A 23,169-nucleotide genomic window follows, 5' to 3' on the forward strand; every position below is an offset into this window, starting at 1 on the left:
TTTTCATATGGAAATGCTGAAAATTAAAAGACTTTTAACGCTTGCCCAGGATGATAGATGCAGCAGGTTACAGGACTCAGAAGTGCACGTTTAAACTGAGGCTTCAAAATAGGTAGGAGTCTCTGTATTCATTCCAGGATTAAAGCAGAGACTCAATCCTCTCTGAGAAAAGTAGCATGCATGTTAGAGTTTTTCACTTCATCAAAGGTTATATTGATGTTAACTGGAGCTACTGGACTTCTACCAGAAATTCTGGGGAAACACATGACTGAAAATTTCGAGGATGAAGAGTAGTAATATTCCGGAAGGTTCTAGCCATACCTCACCTTTTGCTACAAATTATTTCCAAGTTTTGAGTTCAGATTGGTCCAGGTATTCAAGCAGTACAGTAATTATGTCATTCTTTTCTTTTACTTTCAATGAAAAGCTTCTTAAACCTTGGAGACATGAACACCCCTGGTTCAAATATATTATCCTTTAGTCTTTACATGATTTTGAGTATAATGTCTAGCATCTTAATACACTGTTAGGATTATATCCTCTTCCCTATATTCCACTTTCATTTTCTGCAATGAATTTATATTACACTATTATATTGCCAAGTCATTTTAGAGGTTACCTATCCCTAACACAAAAGTATTTTGGCAGCTTGTCTATTGCAAAACACTAAGTTTTATTGAATAATTGGAAGTCAGCTTTTCATTTCTTTGGTTTCTCAATGTATTGCCTTCTTTCAAAAAAACATAATTACATACATTTCTCTATCAGATTCTTAGTTGCTTCATTTTCTTCTGCATCCTAATGTTAGGTATTTATTCAACTCTTCTCTAAGCATCATATAATTGTGAAATGGAATTGCCAGCCCCTAATGTTATCAGCAAAATCCATTAGGTAATTTCTGTAGCTTGAATTGCCCCTATCTCATTAAAGCAGCCTACTGTCCCCAGTGATTCTTTTCTAGCTTAGATAATATTGTTTAAAAATATAAGCAATTATACACAGAATACTCATTTAAAATTTTGTTGTGCCTACAATGTGCCAAACATTGACATTTTCGAACTATGGCAGGATAAATTCAGTTCAATTCAATTTAACACACATTTATGGGATGGCAGATATATGTCAAAGCACTAGCCTAGGTTCTGGGGACATAAAGATAAATAGTACCCAGTGCTCACTATCTGGGAACTCGCAATATAAAAGGAAACAAAACACAAAAACTGACCCGGACACAATATGATAAACCCTATAAGACAGGTATAGAGGAAATTTATGAACACACAAAAGATGAGCCAATTAAGTTGACCTTGAGGGGGTAGTGGGTGAGAGTGCTTTTATTGAGAGCATAGAGGTGGTTATTATATTTGGCTTCCAAGGATAAATGGTTGCTCTTCATGTTTTAAAAACTGTGAAGGCCATTCTAAGCAGATGGAAGAACATAAGCAAGGAAATGGAAGTATAAATGTGCATGGGCTTTTCATAGGTGCTTGGATCAGTTGACCAACAGGAGAAGCTAGAAGGAAATGTTGGGTCAACTGTTTGGCAAGATGGATGTCACACTGAAGAGTTGGACAATTATTTTAAAGGTGATTGTGTTTAACAAATTACTACAAACTAGTAGGTAAATATAACATTTGTATATTCTCTCACAAGTCAGAAACCTAGGCATGGCTTAGCTGGATCCTCTGCTTGAAGTATCAACAGACCCCAATCAGCTTAATTAGTTATGCGTCCGACTGTTGATTTCAGCTCAGATCATGATCTCACAGTTTGTGGGTTCAAGCCCTGTGTCAGCTCCAAATTGACAGTACAGAGCCTGTTTCAGATTCTCTTCCCATCCCCTGCTGCTCTCTCTCTTTCTCTCTCAGTAAATAAATAAATAAATAAATAAATAAATAAATAAATAAACAAACTTTTTTTTAAAAAGGGTGTATTAAAAAAAAAAAACAATCAATGTATTAGCCAGTGTTAGGTTCTTATCTGGAGATTTGACTAGGGAAGCAAATGCTTCCCCATTTAGATGGTTATTGGCAACATTCAGTACTTTGACTCTTCCAAATGCACAAATAGAGAGAGAGAGAGAGAGAGAGAGAGAGAGAGAAAGCAGCCTGACTAGAACAAATGAGCTAGCAAGATGGAGTTTTATATAACATAATATAAAAGTGATATCCCATCACTTCTGCCATATTAAAATTGTAAACAGTAGGAGGTGGTGATTGATGACACTGTAAAATTTGTCCACAAGGAGATAGTTTTTAAGTGGTGATGATAATACATATGTATAACAAAGAAACAGGTATGCCAGGGTGAATAGTGGTTTCAAGGTGGAAAGAGATGGAAATATATAAATTTACCTTTTAAAATTTCTCTAAAATAATTTTCCTTTCAGAGATTAGTTTGTGTTACTTTTCTACCAAAGAAAAATGAAGATCATAAAGCTTCTTGGGATTTACTAAAAACATTCTCCCCTTAGGAAAGAAGAAAAGGACAGCACCTTGTAATACTAAAAGGTAGCTCTCCCTAGAAGAGGGAGGGCCAGGATAGGGGGCTCTCTGTTTCGATTAATGGGATATAATTAGATTCTTTTATGTTTCAAACACATTTTTTAATGTTGATTTATTTTTGAGAGACAGAGAGACAGGGAGAGAGACAGAGTGTGAGCTGGGGCAGAGGAGGGACAGAGAGAGGGAGACACAGAACTCAAAGAGAGCGCCAGGCTCTGTGCTGTCAGCACAGAGCCCAACGTGGGGTTTGAACTCACAGCCCCTGAGATCATGACCTGAGCTGACGTCGAATGCTTAACCGTCTGAGCCACCCAGGAGCCCCAGATTCTTTTATGTTTCAAAAGTTTAAAATAGATTCTCTGGAAAGAAGCAAAGGAAGATGATGACAAGTAGTCTTTGAGGGAACCAGCACCAAACCTATTCTGACCTGGCAGCCCTTACTTAGCCTACAGTGTTCAGTTCACTAACTGAACAAAACGCGATTGTAAAAGGGCATTATTCCCGGCTAGGGAGGAAACAGGGTGATGGGACAGTTGGTGGGAATCCTTGTTTTGTTTTGTTTTAAGCATGGCTTCTGGTCATTTCTAACTACCACTTGGTTCTCCCCCATGCTTACTTTGTGGAAGGTGAAATACATTCTCTTTAAGCAACAAAAGATGACTCACTCATGTTACTGGTAAGTTCTGATGTACTTTTTCAGCCTTGGCTTTACAACTACAATAACCTTGGGATTATATATATTCCAGTTCTTACTGGTAGATGATCTGAATCAAATGCTCTGATATATGCAAGAATTGGAAAATTTTTAATGCTCTTTAGGTGTTTCCAATGTATAGCCAGGGTTGAGAACCAATATGCCAGGAAACTCAGAATATATGGTAGGATGGTGCTAGAGGTTAGTCTAAACTTGCTGATGTTAGGGACATAGGTGGGGAGCATGAGCTTCTAATTTCTGAGGAAATCAGACTGGGGTACTGGTCTACTCTAATTGGAGCAGGTAAGAACACACAGTGATACACTTTGTATTGCTATTTTATGAATGAGCAGTTATGTGCTGATAAATATTTAACAACCAGATTTCAGGGGAAAAATAGAGTTCTAATTTATAGATTTGATTATATTCATGATGCAAATAGTCCTAACTATTTTTTAACATCTATCAAATTTATCACTGAATGCAAAGTTGGAAAGAGATGAATGGTAAGTAGCACATCCCTGCATAGTATTTCTACAATACAGATAAAATAAACAATAACTTCAAGAGCATAGAAAAGACTAAAATATATTTTTAAAAAGCAAGGAGTTTTGAGTATTTATTTTCATTGTTTAATAAAACTTAATTGTAAGTTTCTATTATTCGCTTTTGAATAATGACTGCCTTTAACAACTGACTCAAATAATCCTTTAAAATGTAAAACGGGCCATTACAACATTTTATGAACATGCTTCAGCAAAAGGCGACTTACCTGCAAGCAGGACTAATATTCAAAATACGTAACACCTACGTCTGCATGGGCACCACCTCATCAGAATTGTTACTAAGCCAGTATGCCATGGCTCTGCCTGAAAGGCTTTAAGGGTGTATCTAGAGGACGGATGCTATTTATCTTCACCTTTGTGTCTCTTAAGGTTCCTAGCACACTGACATTGACATAATGTCATAACGACATAGAATGTCATAAAGACATAAATGACATAAAGATATTGAACATAATGACTGAATAAATAAGTGATTGAATAAATTATGTATTAAAGGGCCTGACTCCATAGTAGTTCCTTTACTAAGGATTCATGTTATAACAAACCCCCACCCTCCTTTTGTAGAAAGAGTTTGTGATTGGCTGAGGATCTTTATAGAGGAAAGTAAACAGTATTTCATTTATTCCTTTTCTTAGTGATTTTCTTTGCCATATGTCGAGGTTCTACATTGAAGTAGATACCTACTCCCCCTTCTGTGCTCTAAGTAAACTGAAGTCCCTGCTATCCGCAGACATGTCTGGCTATCTCATGCTCCATCAGACTTGTTTACTTCTTCTCAGTACTCACTTTTCTCAACTTTTCCCTTGGATCATCTGTTTCCCTTTCCAGATTCAGGAAACTTTTTTCTATTCTTCTCTGCAGCTGCTAGGATATTTGTTACATTCTCCTCTGTGCTCCCACTATGATTGATACATAATGCAAACATAATATCTAACACTTTCTATGGTTTAATTGTTTATATATCTGTATTTGTTGACTTCTCTCTATCCTTGGGGAGAATGTTGCCCCTTGAAGGCATCATTTCTCTGAAATCTTCTTGATGTCTCCTGTCTACCTTGAGATTTTCTACTGGGTATTACACATGTGTGACCATCCCTCCCCCTTTCCAGAGCTTAGGCTCCTTGAAAGCAGAGCTAGGATATCATCTATCACTATTCCTAAAAGAAAAGACATTGGGGACTTTGAAGACAGACTTCTGGGATTAGAATTTGGGCTTTACACTATGTGTGTGATTTGAAACTAATTACTTCCTTCTGCCTCATCTTCCTTATCTGAAAAACAAAAGTGTTAAAAAGCATACCAATTGCCCAGATTGTTCAGAGTACAGAATGAGTGAACTCATAAAAATAAATAAATAAATAAATAAATAAATAAATAAACAAACAAACAAACAATAAATAAATAAAAGACTTAGAAGAATGCTTAGAACATAGTGAGCACAAAATGAATATTAGCTATTATTATTCTTATAGTAAACACTCAATAATTGCTGAATGAATGAAGAATAAAACATATAATAACAAACCAACAACACTTAACTCCATTACACCATACTTAGTATTATACTACCTTATTCCAGCAAAGATAAATAAATTGATTTACCATTTTAACACTATGCAATAACTGAAATTAATTTTCTTTTTTCTGTTACTCAAAGATTGTCTCTTTCTTTCTGAACTACCTTCAGGGTTTTTTTTTTTTAATTATTTAATTGTTAATTAATATCCTTCTAAACCAGAGAGTGCTTAAAATATTCATGCTGAAGGTAGGACCTTTACTTCTGTCAGACCATTTGCTTTCTAAGATGACTTTCACCCCATCCATCCCGAGATGGTAAGTCATTAGTTTTGATGTAGCCTGATACCAAAAAGAACATGCCATTTTCCTTTAAAGAGATAAGCTAAAATGCAAAAGGTAATAAGAAGCAAAAAGCAAAGTATCCATTTTTAACTCTTTACCTAAGCAGAATTTTTATTTCTGATGACATAAGAAACAGATCATTTAACCAGAAACTGGGAGTATAGGAGCTATGAAATCCCAGAATATAGTATCTTAGGATACTTAGGAGAACAAAATATGTGGATTTATTTGCCTTCTGAAAATATGCTTAGGATATTGAACCAAGACTAAATGGGTTCTTAACTTGAATTTACCATTATAGACATGTTTAATTCATCATTTAAAAAATCTTGTCTGGGCATCTTTACTATTGATCTTTTCTTCTTTTTGTCTCTTAGTTACAAAACTTTCCTAAGAAACTCTTGATTTTTAGTTGCATAGATTTATTTTTTTAATGGGGGGCCTATTTATTTTCCTTTGAAGCCATACAGATAGTTGCACTGATAAAGTGGAAGAGATTGCTCTTGGGCAGTTGTAATTTGCCTATAACTTATCAGTAAGTAAGTAAGTAAGTAAATAAATAAATAAATAAATAAATAAATAAATAAATAAAATCACTTAAAGAAATCCCATTAAATCCAAGGAATCAATTTTAATGTTTGTAATTAATCTTTCCTAATATCAAAATCACCACAAGAAAAAAATGTGAAATGAAGCAAATTATTGAAGATGAAAATCAAATATCTTCTCATAATAAAACAAGGTAGATCTTAGAAGTCAAGAATTCAGAAGTGTCCTTCCTCATTTAAACTGTTTCTCTCCTACAGTATTAAACCAGAGCCAGTCTTTCTGATCCTTCATGTAACGATTCTTTAGACTATATTACAACAGTTTCAAATTCCTTGAAACTCTTACTTTTAGAAACATATTATTCAGAAATATTTTATTTTGGTTCAGGTTGAACAAGGAATGATACAAGGAATTTTTCAGATAATCAATAGAAAACACACTGGATGAAGTATACACATTAGAAGTCTACATTTTTGTCATCAAACCTACTTTATATATTGTTTTACTTTTCTCTTAGCCAAATAACTGCTTTTGGTAATAACTAATATATAAAAATGACAGGAAAACACAGAAGATAATAGTATATTCCTAGAGTGAATTTAGGAATTTTTTTTCCTATTTGCCAAATTTTCTCCTACTTGCTTTTGAGCCCAGGCTAAAGATACACAAAATTCTTGCTTCACCCTTAATCTTCAGAAGGGGAAAATAGTGCAATTATTCTGATTTTTTTTGTATGCTATTTTCTTACATTCTCTCCTAGATGCTTAATTCTTGTCTTACTTCCAAACAATTTAGGCACAAATACTACCTCTGTACATGCTACAAATACTGAGGATTTGTCAGTAAAATGTAGTATCTCTGAGGGAGTCTATCTATCTGACACTACTTTCTCCTAGGACCTTACATCTATATTTCTGATTTTTGCAATATTTTATATCACTTCCCCTCTCCCATCACTACTATTCTGGAAAGGTAATAAGCAGCAAAATTATTATTCACATTTAAAAGAGAGAAAATTGAGGCTGGAAAGACTTGTCCAAGGTCACAGAGGGAGACGCTCCCTGGGGAGACACTGGAGAGTTATAGCAAATACTTCCTATAGAATATTTGCTTTTATAACATACTGCATCATATGAGGTAAATGCACTTTCTTTGAATGTGGAAAGCGAAGAGACTTGTTAGAAAACATGCAATTTCACAAGTGAGCCAGGAATATGTTTTGCCCAAAGAGACACCTGGAATTAATTGTTGCTCTCTTAAGAGATCAATGGGACTCATGCAGGGATTGCAATGTGTGGCAGAGTCACTGAGGCGGAAGACTTTCATGTTGGCAAAGCAGTGCCTCCCAGATAGATCTTTTAATTGCTTAAACATTAGGAGCAAGCTGTCACCTTGTGGATGAAAGCTTTAGTTGATATCTTGATACTTGGCATTCCTACCTCCAGTGGACTTAAAATAAAGGTTTGAAAATATGAGGAAAATTTAGCTCTTAGCTAAACTCCTTAGATTGAAGCCTTCTTATCTAAAAAGTAACTCTAACTAGGAGTTATTTCTTCCCTACTCCCTCCCTCCCTCCCTCCCTCCCTTCCTTCCTTCCTTCCTTCCTTCCTTCCTTCCTTCCTTCCTTCCTTCCTTTTTTTTCTGCCAACAGATAATTTTTACAAATTATTAACAAAAGTTTCATGAACACTTATTAAGAGCAATTTTAGTTACTGTTTAAACATACATTGAAACTCCAGTGCTATGATCTATTATTAGTATCCATGAGAAAGAAAAATAAACCTCAGATCCTTCCCTTGACAAGGCTATAAGCTAGTGTGAGATGGAAGATGTATACAACTGACCACACCACAATATAAATATGATAAGTTGTAGTATAGAAGGGAACAAACTAATTATCTTTGGAGTTCAGAGAGAAAGAGATGGACTTCATTAAGGATGGGAAAGTGAGGCAAGACTCAAAGAATTAATATCAGAGAACAGGTGACCTCTATCTCGTCTTCTCCCCTGTTTGATCAGAATTTATATCATACTGCACTGCTATCTTTTGGGAGTTTCCTAAAACAATATAATAGTTATTGAATAACCAGGCCAGATGAAAGTCATCTGTCAACATTACTCCAGCTTCCATGTTACCTCATTCTGTCATTTGAAGGCTTTTCTTCACAGAAATGAAATGCTTCAAATTCAAACCCTCAAAAAACTGCCTCAGTTCAATTTTGGAATCTTAATGTGATGCTTCTACATGGATCATAACAGGTTTCTCTTTCCCGTGCCTTCCCTACATGAAATAGAATAAGAAAATTAATTATGCCACTTGACAACAACCACATTTGATAAGTGTGATTGTTGGGCAGGAATCTTGTGGGGAGGGCACAAAAAACTAAAGTATTTTGGCAAAGATGAGACTCTACCACAATCATTGCCAGAGCTGTCTCATTATATACCTCCATGGAGGAGAGAATACAAGATATCCTTGAAGCCAAGTGATGTTGCAACCCTGACTGTACCTCTTCTATTTGAGGTGACAAGTATAAATTATGGAAAATGAGATGGCATGTTAGCTATTTGATGGTGTTTGACTTAGGGCCACAATACAACAACTGTACAGAACAAGTTAGCCACATTCAATGATGGATTTGAATTTCATATTGACATTTTGTAGAAGGATATAAGGCATCTCAGCTAATTTCACGCTTACTTGAGTAGAAATATATGAAAGTCTAGTTAGTTCACATATTTTAAGATAAGTTGAAGCCACTATTCTTTAAACATATCTTGATAATTGGGGGAAAAATCACTCTGAAGAATTCTTGAATGTGTATTTTATAAATCAATGCTTATGTGTTAACCATTGATAAATGTATGCCACACACAGATTGTAGACACCTATTCCTATAAACTGACTTCTGTTTATTCTTAATTTTTCTGTTTAGAATGTTATACTCTTCAGCCTTTTTTCATCATTCATGAATGAATATAACATCTCTTTATCTACCCATTTGTTTATCCAATAAATATTCATTGAGAACTAGTATGTATCACGCAGATCTAGGCACTTGGCAATATGGCTGGGAATAAGACATAAAAGATCCTGGTGTTTTAGGAAGAGGAGGGCCTGTGTGTGGCTCCTGCCCTTTCCGACCCATCTGGGCATATGCTTTGGGTTTCCAGTCTGAACTGGCAGTGAGAGCAGAGCCTGAGGAACCCGAGGTGCCTGAGGCTTGTGGGGCATTACTGGAGATGGACAGCTGGATTCCTTATTATGACTACCCTATAGTTTTCCTGCCTGCCTACAAGTATCCCCAAGCATGGATTCCTCCTCATGAGAGGGTGCATAACTCAGGACCCAGTTTCTGCCTGGAACTGTCACACTGAAGAAGCCCACTGGAGCTCAGTTGGCATTTAATATCCAAGGAGGAAAGGCCTCACAACTAGGGATCTTTATCTCCAAGGTGATTCCTGATTCTGATGCACATCAAGCAAGACTTCAGGTGGGGGACCAAATCATAGCTGTGAATTATGTGGATTTCCAAGACATTGAGCACAATGTTGAGATCCTGAAAACAGCGCATGAAATCGGTAACCATCAATTATCATCACTGAAAAGAGAGGACTGTGCACCAGAGAATTGCAGCCCATATCCCCCACATGGAATCTTCTAGGACAAGCTGATTAGGCCTCAGGGAAGTCTCTGGAGAAACTCTATTCCTGGCCCCACCCTGGCAGAGTGGAGTGGGGAGGATGGGGACACAGTAAGGCCCTGCACCAAGCCAGCTAGCCAACTGCATTACCCAAACTGAACTGTACTTTTTGCTTCCTAGTTTTCTAGGTGATCTTCATTCCCTGAAAGAGGAAGAATGATGATATCTAGGTATAGCCTATGGAGAATCCTGCTAGAAAAGGTAACTGACATTTATTGAATACCCTGTGCTAGACAATTATGCATATGTCATATCATTTTCACTCAAGTATAGAGATTAAAAGAGAAAAGAATTTTGGGGGCCATCTCATCTACCTGGCCATCTCATCTCATCCTTGTACACCAGTCTCATACACTCTGGCAACAACCTGGGACTGTTCCTCCCTCTTCCTCCTATCCTCTTCTCCAAAAAGTAAAAGGCAATGCTGAGAGAAAAATAAAGACATAAAAGATCTTTGCTTTCATAAACTATATATTATTTTATACTCAAATACACACACACACACACACACACACACACACACGCACACACACACACACAAGTGAAAAATGGATAACCCAGTAGCAGTAAGTGTTATGAATGAGATAAAACAGGAAACTATTAGAAATGATCTCACATAAACCACACATTTGATATCTCATGAAGAAAGGACTCACTAAAGAGATAACATGGGTTTGATATCTGCAGTGTAAGAAGAAACTTTGTTCTGTGAAGAGCTGGAAAGAACTGCTGGAAAGTGTTCAAGTTAAAAATAGTAGCAAACATTAAACTTTGAAGGCGGAAATGAGCTTGTCTATTCAAGAAATTCCCTGAAAAATAGTATGGCTGAAATATAACAAGGGGGAAAACTGGGCAGAAATCACATCAGCTAGAAATTGGTAGGGCAAGGTAAGAAGTCTGGATTTTTCTCCTGGCAATGGGAAGCCATCAGAGATCATGTACTTTATGTCTTCAAAAAGATCCTTCTGGCTCTTATGTAGAGCCAAAAGGTTAGAAGTGTGCAATTAGAAGGAACAGACCTGTCAGGTAGGTCAAAGAGATCCAAGATGATCAATTCCAATGATAACAGAAGTGGATAAATGAAGTATAAATTTTGCCCATAGGCAAATTTTGTTGTTGGGTAGGATGTGTCAGATCATGAGTAATAGGAAGGAATCATGATGACTCTGAGGTTTTTGCCTGAACAAGTAGTTGAATGGAGGTATAATTTACTGAAGTTGACAAAGGCTGGGTAGGATCAGGTTACAGAACCAAAAATGAAGAGTTATAGGTCAGATATATTTTTGATATATCGATTAGCCATTCAAATGGAAATTTCAAGTACGTAGCTGAATACATGGAGTCTGGAACTCACAGAAATTATCTAGAAGTATATTTAAAGCTGTGAGACCATAGGAAAGATCAAATGCCCATGGAAAATACAGATTTTTAGAAGATAAGCAGAATAAAACCTGGGGCAGGTTAACATCTCAGAGGATTGTGATGAGATATTAATAAGAGATAATGTTCACAAAAGTATCTACTACATGATATATGCTTAATAATTTTGACTTATCTTTATAGATTCTTTGTACATGATAGACCCAGTGAAAAATAAGAATAAAATAAAATACGTATAAGAAATAAGAAAGGAATTCATCTGTACTGGCAGTAAATATCTGTTACATATGAACTTAAATAGTCATATTCACTAATACAAATTTATCAGGGTAATGTCATAATCCCATTTTATGTATCAGTAAAATGAGATCTATAGATTTTTCCTACTTGCCAGTAACTGACAGAATTAAATTGACACTCCAAATTTTAAAGTTCGCACCTTTGGAATCCCAGGCTCCAAATCATTTAGGATCTTATAGCCCACTTGAGATGTCAGCATGTACAAAAAGTTAGATTTTAAGATGGTACATTATTAACTACATTAGGAATGAGGTAGTGTGTTCTACAAGGAGTTAGGCTTTATAGCAAGTCACACATAGATTTGATAATAGGTTTGCTTTTTAATAGCTTCATGATATTAGGCAAATCATGCACTCTTTCTGAATCTGATGTTTTCTTCTTATGCGTAAAATAATATGTACTTGGTGAAGTTGTTTTGAGGAGATGAAAAATAGGTGTGAGTGCCTTGCAAACAATACATATGCAATAAATATTAGTTTGCTTCCCTTATCCTGCAATCAAGAGCCATAGTTCTAATTAAATCCGTTAGCTATCTGTGTGCAGTGGGTAGGGGCAATTAAATTCAATAATGTTTAATATGATCTTATTTTTCCAAAATGGGTTGGACAGATTTAATAGCTGGCTTTGCATAAAGTGAAAAATTAGAATTTCAGGTGAATAACTATGTTTTAGTCTATTTGAATAATGATTCTTTTCAGAACACAGAACTGGTATCCTTCTTTTTCTTTTTTGAAATGAAGTAGAAGGGATACACTTTCAATGCTAAATAACCTAAAAGCTTTTAAGCTTCATTCAAATTATCTTCAGTCATTTTTAATATTGATTAACCAAAAATGTCCTTTAAGAAATATTACGCAAAATAGATATTTGCTTTTCAATTAGATTGTTTATTATAATGATTAAAATCAAATATAAAATTATTAAAATTAATATTTAATTATTTAATATTAAATAAAATTAATAATTAGCATTGGTATCAAATATTAAAATATTATATATGCCTGTTGACTGAATTATGTATATATTACATTTTGCATAAAATTAACCAGACACTAAATCTGTGTTTGATCAATAGCAGATTGATTTATTAAATGAAACTATACAATGGAAGAATATTAAGCTAAAGGGTACTGTTTTAGTTTATTAATTCATTTGTCCTTAGTTAGCTTTGCTTTTTTTAATATAATAACTAGTTACTTCCTAGTGTAACTCATATTGAAGTATAATTATAAAAATTTTTAATTGAATTTTATTTGTAATTGGATCATTTTAAAATACTAAGGCCCACATTGCTTTTACAGGTCCATTTTGAATAGGTTGGAAGAAGAGTTATTAACTAAGAAAAGAAGTGCAAGGTACTGTGCTATATCACAGAGATAGGAATAAACCATGTCCAAGAAATTAAGTCTCAACCTGGTGATAGGATATAAGTGAAAATTATTCCCACATTTTCTCTCTGGATGTGTAGTAGATAGTTCCATGAAGGCATACCCAATGTGGTAAAGAAACTAAAGAAAGCCAATTCTTACTGAGGTTGTAGGCACTCTCCCCATAAGTGAAAAATGTTGCCTTATCTACTCACAGAAGGAGCAGGAGGCGCCTGGATGGCTCAGTCAGTTGGTCATGACTCAAGTCATGATCTCGTGGTTTGTGGAATCCAGCCCCATGTTGGACTCTGTGTTGACAGCTCAGGGCGCCTAGCCTGCTTTGGATTCTATGTTTCCCTCTCTCTCTGTCCCTCCCCCACTCGCGCCAGCTCGCTCTCTCTCTCTCTCTCTCAAAAATAAATAATATTCAAAAAATTATTAATAAAAAACAAGGGTGTGGCCTGTTGGTAATTAAATGTAGACAGGCTATAGAGTTACTCAGATGGTTGGGGGAGGCGGTAGCAAGCCATCTGCCACGGTATATTATACATGGCTCATCTTCGTTTTTTTTTTTTTTTTTTTTTTTCCTTTCTATCTAAATAAAACTATAAAATCCAGTTTTGATCCTGCAGAAAAACAAAGAAACTACACACCATATTTCAAATTTTTCTCATGTACTACAAAAGTTCATGTCCTATCATATTTCTGAGAGTTTGTTTCTCTTCCTTCTGAGATTCTGAGATTCTGTTATATAATGTGCACCTCTGATTTTTTGGGGTATGTTGTGGAAGGACAGAGAAAGAAGTTACTGGATGTTATACATTAGAAAGGGGGATATTTGTATTCTTTCCATTCTGCCTCCATCTACTTTTGAGCAGGGCAACAGAGGAAAAAAAAATGTTGAATCTCATGGTTACTGTTTATAACAGTTAAAGGCAGGAGAAGAAGCATAGTTCAAGTAGATGACCCAACAAGGAGAAAGAAAAGCCCCTATGTGGCACCTCTTTTTATTCTGGGGCTCTATTTCTTTCATCAGAGATTTTACTGCAAATCAATAACCACAACCACAACAAAACACTGTGTACAGTTTTTTTTTATAGTTAGCCATATTATTTAGAATTACATGTGTATGTCTAAATAATATTAGTACGTAACACATACCATGTATATAAACATTATGTGTATATATTATATACAATCTGTATTTCACATATAAATATGTAGTAAAGCAAGTAAGTGAAAAATAAGCTTTTATTTTATTTTTTGAATTATTACTACTACTACTACTATTATTATTATTATCATTATTATTATCACAGCCTATCAGTAAAAAAATGAATTAGTAGAATTTAGGAGTAGAGAGCATTTGAGGGAGTCCTTAATCCCTTCAGCCCTTATAGTTCTTTTTAGGTTTATATCATCTTAGACGAACTATCAAATCCTCAGTAGATAATCAATTAATATTTTGGTGGCTAATTTGATTGATATGACTATGTGAAAAAATTGAAAACAGGATTTTTTTCCCTAAAATGAGGGGAGTAATCAGAGAAGCTTCATATTACTTGAACCTAAAAATCATTCTAGCAGATCTATAAAACTATATATTGTTGTTATATTTCGTCTTTTGAACATTTATCCAGATCTTATCTTCAAAAACAACCAGTTTCTTCTGTTAACTCCAACAAAAGAGTTTTTGATAATAAAACTCACTTGGCAAATCACTCACAACAGGTGTGTGCATTATCTATCTTTCCCTTTTAATTATTTAGCCATTCCTGGCATGGTCGACTGTTCCTTTGGGCAAAATTAACAATATTGCTTCCTACCTGCAAAGGCATAGTCCTCTGTCACTCATTCATTTATTTCTGAGTTAGCACAGATTAAAAGTGTATTTTGTAAGAAAACCTCAATTATGGAAATTCCTGGTAGATCTGTTATCAAGTAAATATGAAGCAAATATATAATAAAACTATTTAAGGGGTACCTGGGTGGCTCAGTTGGTTAAACACCCAACTCTTCAGCTCAAGTCATGATCTCGTGGTTCATGAGCTTGAGCCCTGCATTGGGTTCTGTGCTGACAGTGCAGAGCCTGCTTGGGATTCTCTCTTTCCTCTCTCTGCCTCTCCCTCTCATTCTCAGAATAAATAAACTTAAAATAAAACAAAAATATTTAAGAATATTGGTGATGACATAAACATATCTAAAATCTTGCAGAAAACAGGATTTATTTTATTAGAACTAAAAATATTTTGAAATATTTTCATGTTTGGTGGCTCAGGGGCGCCTGGGTGGCTCAGTCGGTTAAGCGCCAGACTTCGGCTCAGGTCATGATCTCGCAGTCCGTGAGTTTGAGCCCCGCATCGAGCTCTGTGCTGACAGCTCAGAGCCTGGAGCCTGTTTCAGATTCTGTGTCTCCCTCTCTCTGACCCTCCCCTGTTCATGCTCTGTCTCTCCCTGTCTCAAAAATAAATAAAATGTTAAAAAAAATTAAAAAAAGAAATATTTTCATGTTAGCTGAATTCTTTACCAAAAAATTTAAATAAGACATAGAATTATTATTCTATTGAATGAGTACTTATGAAATCTGTCTACACAATGCATTTGGCTTCTAAAATGATATATTTTATTTTAAATTTTAATGTTTCTTTATTTGAGAGAGAGAGAGAGAGAGAGACAGAGCATGAATGGGGGACGGGCAGAGAGAGAGAGAGGGAGACATAGAATCCAAAGGAGGCTCCAGGATCTGAGCTGTCAACACAGAGCCTGACATAGGGCTCAAACTCAAAAACCATAAGATCATGACCTGAGACGAAGTCAGTTGCTTAACCAACTGAGCCACCCAGGCACCCCCTGAAATGATATATTTTAGTATATATTATGCTATATCCCAGTATTATCTTTTCATTCAACTCTCTTATTTCAGTCTAGGAAGTTTGGATATTGAAAGGAGATCATTTGCATATTTTTCCTTAGAATCTTTTCCAAATGTTAACAATTCTGAAAAGTTTAAACGAATTTTTTGTCTTGATTTAGGAATATTGTTTTAAAATATCAAAATATGGGGCGCCTGGGTGGCGCAGTCGGTTAAGTGTCCGACTTCAGCCAGATCACGATCTCGCGTTCCGTGAGTTCGAGCCCCGCGTCAGGCTCTGGGCTGATGGCTCAGAGCCTGGAGCCTGTTTCTGATTCTGTGTCTCCCTCTCTCTCTGCCCCTCCCCTGTTCATGCTCTGTCTCTCTCTGTCCCAAAAATAAATAAACGTTGAAAAAATAAAATAAAATAAAATATCAAAATATGTTTATCAAATGTAGAGATAGAAGAGAAAAATCCTGCTGCTATTCTTATTAACTATTACTTCTAGAGCCCAACAGGACCCCATTAGCATATTCAGCTTATCCAGTCAAGAACCATTTAAGGAGAAAGAGAGTTATATAGTGACCACCTGTAGCAAATTATCAGGATATCTTGAGCATAGGAAAATCTCATGTATTTAGATAAATCCAAAATTAAATTAAACACACATTTGAGAGATAACAACTTAAGGTTTATGTATTTTATTTTTGAGAGGGCAGAGAGAGGGCAGGCAGAGAGAAACTCAAGCAGGCTCCACGCTGTCAGCACACAGCCCAACACAAGACTCCATCCCAGGAACCTCGAGATCATGACCCCAGCGAAAATCAAGAGTGGGAGGTTCAACCAAGGGAGCCGCCCAGACGCCACTAAAGGATAACAACTTAAAGCAGAGAGGTATTCAAGAAACTTAGCTGTACCCCATTGAGTCTAGAAAGTTATTTGTTTATTTAGCTGCTGCTGCTTCAACATGCTTACAATGCACCAAAAAACCACAACTTACGCCACACATCTGCAGGAGAGAGCAGTCTTGCCTGTACATACTGCAGTGAGGTAGAGATTTCACATACAACTTCATAATACCCACAGAGTAGCTGGGATATGCAATGCCAATCAGGTTAGCAGGATGGAGAAAGTAGTTACAACACTGAGTCGTGACAGTACAGATTCCCCAAGAGTAGAATCAGGGAAGGAAGGAGAGAAGGGGGGGGGTGGGGAGAGAGAGGGAAAGAAAGAAAAGAAAGAAAGAGAGAGAGAGAGAGAGAGAGAGAGAGAGAGAGAGAGAGAGAGAGAGAGAGAGAAAGAAAGAAAGAAAGAAAGAAAGAAAGAAAGAAAGAAAGAAAGGAGGGAGGGAGGAAGGGAGAGAAGGAAAGGGAGAGAGAAAGAAGGAAAAAGAAGCATAAATGTCAATATTCAAATTGCAGTAGCATTTCAGTGACTGAAACTGTAGCTTACGGCATTTTCTCAAATGAAAGAAATAAGGGAAGGGTACGTGTCTCCTCCAAGAGCAAGGGCTACTGTGAGCTTTCATCCACCTCACCAAAAAGCAGCCCTTTTTAGTTCAGTTACAAAATAAAAACGTGAAATACACATAAACCCAATTTTAAACTAAAAGTTAAGTCTCCAAAGGAATATTGGAAAGAGCACAGGCTTTTTTCCCCCGCTAAGAAAACTAGACTGGAATTAGGCAACTCTCACAGACTATATGTGTGACAAACTGGGATCATTATTTAATATTTTTGCCCTCAGTTTCTTTATGTACAGAATGGGGATAGTAATAGTTTTACCTCACAGTATTTTAATATATCAAATATAGTAATACATGTAAAAGAACACATACATATTATTATGTCTTGATTCTCTTTTTATCTCTAGTTGCATGTTGTAATGCAAGTTAGGCTCTTCCCTGAAAATATTATAGACCATAATCTTTTCAAGTGAATATGAGCTCTCTTCTTTCTGCTCAGTGGCAGGGAAGAGAAGTTGGTGGTGGCTTGCTCGCAAATAATTGTGACCAATAATTCTTATGTCTTCCCCAAATCTCTTCATTTGAATTCTAATTGTCATTTCTATTCTTGTCTTTTTCAGGTAAATTACTTTTTAAAATGCCAAGGCCTTCAAATTTGAGTCAAATCTTTCACCTACTACCACCTAGGTAACAACCATCAAAGTAATAAACATTCTAACAATTTGTACAGTGATTTAGCATTTATAAACCATTTTCCCATGCATTGTTTTATTATATCCCCAGAAAACTCTTGTTATAAAGGCCTGCACCAATATCTCCTTTAGGGCTGAAGAAATAAATGGACTTTGGAAGATTATCCAAACAGTATAGCCAGAATGCAGTCCAGGTCTTCCTAATCTCAGAACTCTTTTGCTATTTCACATTGCCTTTCTGCAACAAAACTTTCTATGTTGTGTTATCTGTTCATTTACTTGATCTCACATTTTATTTTTTATGCCTCTATATGCTTCATAGACACATTTTTCCCGTTAGAATTTTTTAAAACTATATAGTTTTTCTATTGGAGTGCACACCATTTTCAGACATATTATAGAAACGCTGGGGGCTAAAGGAATCTGGAAAAAAACTGATTCTGAGATACTAACATGTTTCCTTTACGGGGACAGGGCCCTCTCTCTGCTGAGAATCAGAGCTTTTGACTTTATACCCTGCAACCTGGCACTCAACTCCTGAACTACCTATTTTCTCTCCCAGTTCATCAAGCAGCCAAGTTCGCTTTTCCTGAGACCTTCAAGGATTACTACCCTCCCCTCACAATATATCTGGCACACATACACTTTAATAAGAGGCTCCCCTCCTGGACACACAGATTGTCCTCTTTCTTCAGATTCCTGGGCCAGTTTTCCTATATTTGATCCATTCTAGTGGTATCCATTTGGCTTTTCTCAAACTTATTTGTGAGTCTTAAACCCCCAATCCTCTCCTGTAATGAAACTCTTTCTTTCCAACCAAATAAAAAAATATTTCTAACTGAATATACTCTGTCCTCAACTTTCTTGAACTGTTACCTCACTCCACTGACCACTTCCTCTTTTTAAAATTTTATTTAAGGGCCACCTGGGTGGCTCAGTCAGTTAAGCCTCTGATTCTTGGTTTCAGCTCAGGTTATGATCTCCTGATTTCATGAGTTCAACCCCTGCATCGGGCTCTGGGCTAGCAGTGTGGACCCTGTTTGGGATTCTCTCTCTCTCTCTCTCTCTCTCTGCCCCTCCCCTACTCACACTGTCTCTGTCTCTCTCAAAATAAATAAACTTAAAAAAATTATTTAAGATTCCATTTCCTATTGGGGTACCTGGGTGGCTCAGTGTGTTGAGCCTCTGACTTTGGTGCAGGTAATGGTTTCATGGTTCACAAGTTCGAGCCCCATGTTGGGCTAGATGCTGCCAGCCTGTCAGTGCAGAGTCTGCTTTGAATCCTCTGTCCCTTCTCCTCCCTGACTTGGGCTCCCCCAAAAGTAAATAAAAATGTTCCAGCTCTTGTTTTGTTACTGGTTTTGCCATTCTCAACATCCCTTCTTAATTTTTTAATGTTTATTTATTTTTGAGAGTCATATAATATTTGTTCTTTTGTGAGTAATTCTTATTTAAATTTTTTAATTTTTATTTTTGAGACAGAGACAGAGCACCAGCGGGGGAGGGGCAGAGAGAGAGACACAGAATCCAAAGCAGGCTCCAGGCTCTGAGCTATCAGCACAGAGCCCCACTCGGGGCTTGAACCCACAAGCTGTGAGATCATGACCTGAGTCAAAGTCTGACACTCAACCGACTGAGCCACCCAGGTGTCCCTCTCAACATCCTTTCTTGCCTTCAATGTATTCTTCTTCCTCTGCCTTCAAAATCTGTGCATGGCCAGCCCATCCTGTTTCACAAACAAGCAATTTGTGTGAAATGAACTGCAGATCATCTTCACTTAGATGACCCACCAGCAACTATCAATATGTCCGAGACAGAGCATATCCTATTCAAAATTGAACTCCCCCATTTTCACCACACAAACTGCTTCTCTGTCCTACAACACACTTTTTTTCCCCAATAGCAGCATTATTCTTCTGGAATTCTAAATAAGAAAAAAGCTAGTTTTGATGCTTTTCTCTCTCTTTTCAATTGGTAGTCCTACCAAACTGCAGTTAAAGAGACTGGCATAGCTTTGGACTGATGGACTTTGATGACCATGGATCCTGAGCTGCTGTGTGGCTGGGAACTCTACTGGAGCAAAACCAGGAAAGAACTGGAAAGAAACTAGAAATTATGTACCATGAAAACAAAGTTTCTTCAAAACCAAGCATTTCGTTTTCATGTCCCCATCACTGTCCAGGCTTTTATCAATTCATGCCTAGATTTTTAATGTTTTTAACTGAAAGGTAAATAACTAATGCAGAAAAAATGTTATTACTTTTTAAGGTATTTTAATATGAATTCGTTTATTTGGACATTGCACCAGAAGAAGGTCCTATTGTTATCATAACCCATTTTTTCACAGAAAAGACTGTTGAGACTTGGAGTAAATTTCTCATGATACACTAAAATACTGAAATTCAAAATTTTGTCTTGTTCCTACTCTACTATGTCAGATCTCAGCTTTTATATAAATTCATTCAATCCACATTTCCTATGGCAGATGAGGAAATTTATTTCCCTCATGGTAAAAATATTTTGACCATGGAATAGCAATGATAATGTAGTATTTATCTCATAAAATTAAACCTCAGCTTTGAAGACCCTCCAAAGAAAGACTAACACTGTTGCAGTTATGTAATTTTATTTCTTGTTTCTCCCCTATGTACCCTTGCTCCTTCCAGGCCAGTCTATCCATCATCCTCCATATTCAAGACAAAATCTCCTATTTCCAAACCTTCATTTGTATATTTCTTCTTCCTCAAATGCCCTATGTCCTTTCCTTCCTCCTTCAATCATCATAATTTAAAATGTACTTCAAATTTCACCTTCTCTATGAAATCATTTCTATATGAATATGTTCTTCTGTAACTATGGCTTTCTGCATGTGCATATGTGTGTAACCATGCCCTAAAATGGAGAAGCCAGGCACATATTCAGATTTTTATCCCTGATTTTTATAGAAAGCTCTGCAAAGACATGGACATTGAATTCTACACATAATATATCACTTTAAGAAAAGAATAAACTTTTATCAAGTGGGGATGATCTCAGAAAATGCATATATTATTGTGAATGTGACATTGCCCACTGTGATTGTTTCCTTTTAGGCAATTCTTGGTTTTTATAATTTTTTATGTTTAACATCTTACCTCTCCAGCTGTATTTTTAGCTCTTTGAAGGGACTACCATGTGCAACTTTGATTCCCTATAATGCTGAGATCACAGTTGAGCTAATAATACACTTGAGGCTAAAAACAATGCAGAAGGGTAGCAGATCATAAATTCCAAAGGATAAATGTCACCACATCCTGTATCGACCTTCTATGTTTCATTGCTAACCTGTTCCAGAAAAGAGGTCAGTTAAACCAGCAGTCCAGAAAAATATGAAAATATTTGCGCTTAATAAAATCACACACTAAACTTTACATTTCATTCTCCAATATATTTGTGTATTTGTTACCAAGTTATCACATGCCCATCTGTTTCTTTCATCAAAGAACTTTATGTGGATCATATTATCCCTGTTTTGATAATTTTTATAAGTTAAAGGAAAAGAGATAAATTGAAGCAGATTCTCACTGGTTACGTAACAGGCCAACCCCTCACTGTATCTATGAACATTCATCTATGATTCTCCTAGGAAATTTCCTGGGATCAGACAGATGAAGCAGAGCCATCTGTCAACTTGGAAAAGATCCCACACCAGACAGACAGGTAACACTTTGCTCTACCCTGATTGAGCCATTTATGGCAAAGGAAACGTAATCTGACTTAGCAACTCGGGCTAGGTATTTAGAGGATCACGCAAAGAAGACTCTGACACACATAAAGACATGTTGGCTTTTAAAAATATTTTACACCATAATATAGAAAAATATCAGTTAGGAAAGAGAGAAGAGATATCCAATGACTTTAAACAGAGTAGAACTTTTGTGGGAAAGCCAAGGCAAAAACAGACCAACTAACCAAATACCTGCTCTCCTTTTAGATTACCTGGGCATAAAACATTTAAAAAAGATTCATTGCTAAATGTGAGAAACGATCAGAACAAGCAGTTACACAGAAGAGAAAGACAAAAATATGGATCATAGTAATAAATATAATTCTAAAGTTCTGAACATTTCTGTTTTATTTATAAACACGACCATAAAATACTAAAGAAAAAATTTCCCATAAAACATATTGATTTGAGATTGTAAGGGAAGGGAATGAAGATGATTATTTATTATATGATACCTTTCTTATTAAAAGGAAATAAATGAATTTTATTATTTTCAGAGACATTCAATGAAATATAATTGGCATTGTTGGGGAGGATGAAATAAGAGGCAGCTTAACTCATGGACTTATTCCTAGAGATTCAGGAAGGTGGAAACACAGCATAGAGGCTACTTATTCTTACTATGAAACTTATATCTAAAAAAAAAAAAAAAAAAACTCCTCAATGGTTTCATTTTATTCAACATCCTGTTAGCTTTAAGCAAAATTCTCATTTGTAGAATGCAAGAAATGGTAATCACTTTAGAAACCATCAAATCCAATCCTCTGATTTTATGAAGAATTAGAGACAGAAATTTTACCTGAGGTATATTAAATACTAAACCCTAGCAATTTTAGCTTACATATCCTAGGACCACAGATGATAGAAGGATGATGTTAACCTAAGTCTTATGAATACCAGTGCAGAGTTCTTGTCACTCTATCACGTGGTCTTTCTCATCATAACACCACAAGAAAGAGAAAAACACATCTGGGAGCTAGCCTGGCACTGACGGCTAGGGCTTGGTTTTCTTCTGTTGAACATAAACACTTTCATAGAACATCAACATCAGACAAGGTTACTCCATGACACTGATGAATTAAGACAAAAACAGAATCATTTCATAATCATGCCTGAACACAGATAATATAATCACTGTCTATGCCACAAAAAACACCAACATCCTAATCCTGACTAATAGGAGTGACTGCTGCTTCCTTACTAATTATATCGTTAGCCTTAATTTATTCCTCCTGCCTTAAAGATAATATTTATTAGATACTTATCATAAAATTGCCTCAACTTCCCGAAAATATCTAATCTAGAGTAAACTTCGCTTCCCAAATCTTCTGCAAGTCACCTAATGCAAGTTCAAATCGTACAAGTCCTTTCTAGTAGTCTCTTTAGTGAGACACTTTCCCATTGTGTTTTCTCCCTTCTTTTAAGAAGTAAGAAAAGTAATTTGCTCAAATACAGGTGTGTTCCCAATGG

At 36.0% G+C, this 23,169-nt stretch overlaps 1 long non-coding RNA gene and 1 pseudogene across 3 annotated transcripts in view; one reads left to right on the forward strand and one right to left on the reverse strand.

Annotated features, from left to right (window-relative positions):
- Window positions 1–23,169, reverse strand: part of LOC147577305 (uncharacterized) — a 740,585-nt gene that overhangs the window by 157,648 nt on the left and 559,768 nt on the right. The window lies entirely within an intron of this gene.
- On the forward strand, window positions 9,390–9,838 carry LOC147577306 (PDZ domain-containing protein 11 pseudogene; annotated as a pseudogene).

This window comes from Puma concolor, chromosome C2 (assembly GCF_028749965.1).
Source record: "Puma concolor isolate L17-30 chromosome C2, mPumCon1.1.hap2, whole genome shotgun sequence".
Taxonomy (NCBI): domain Eukaryota; kingdom Metazoa; phylum Chordata; class Mammalia; order Carnivora; family Felidae; genus Puma; species Puma concolor.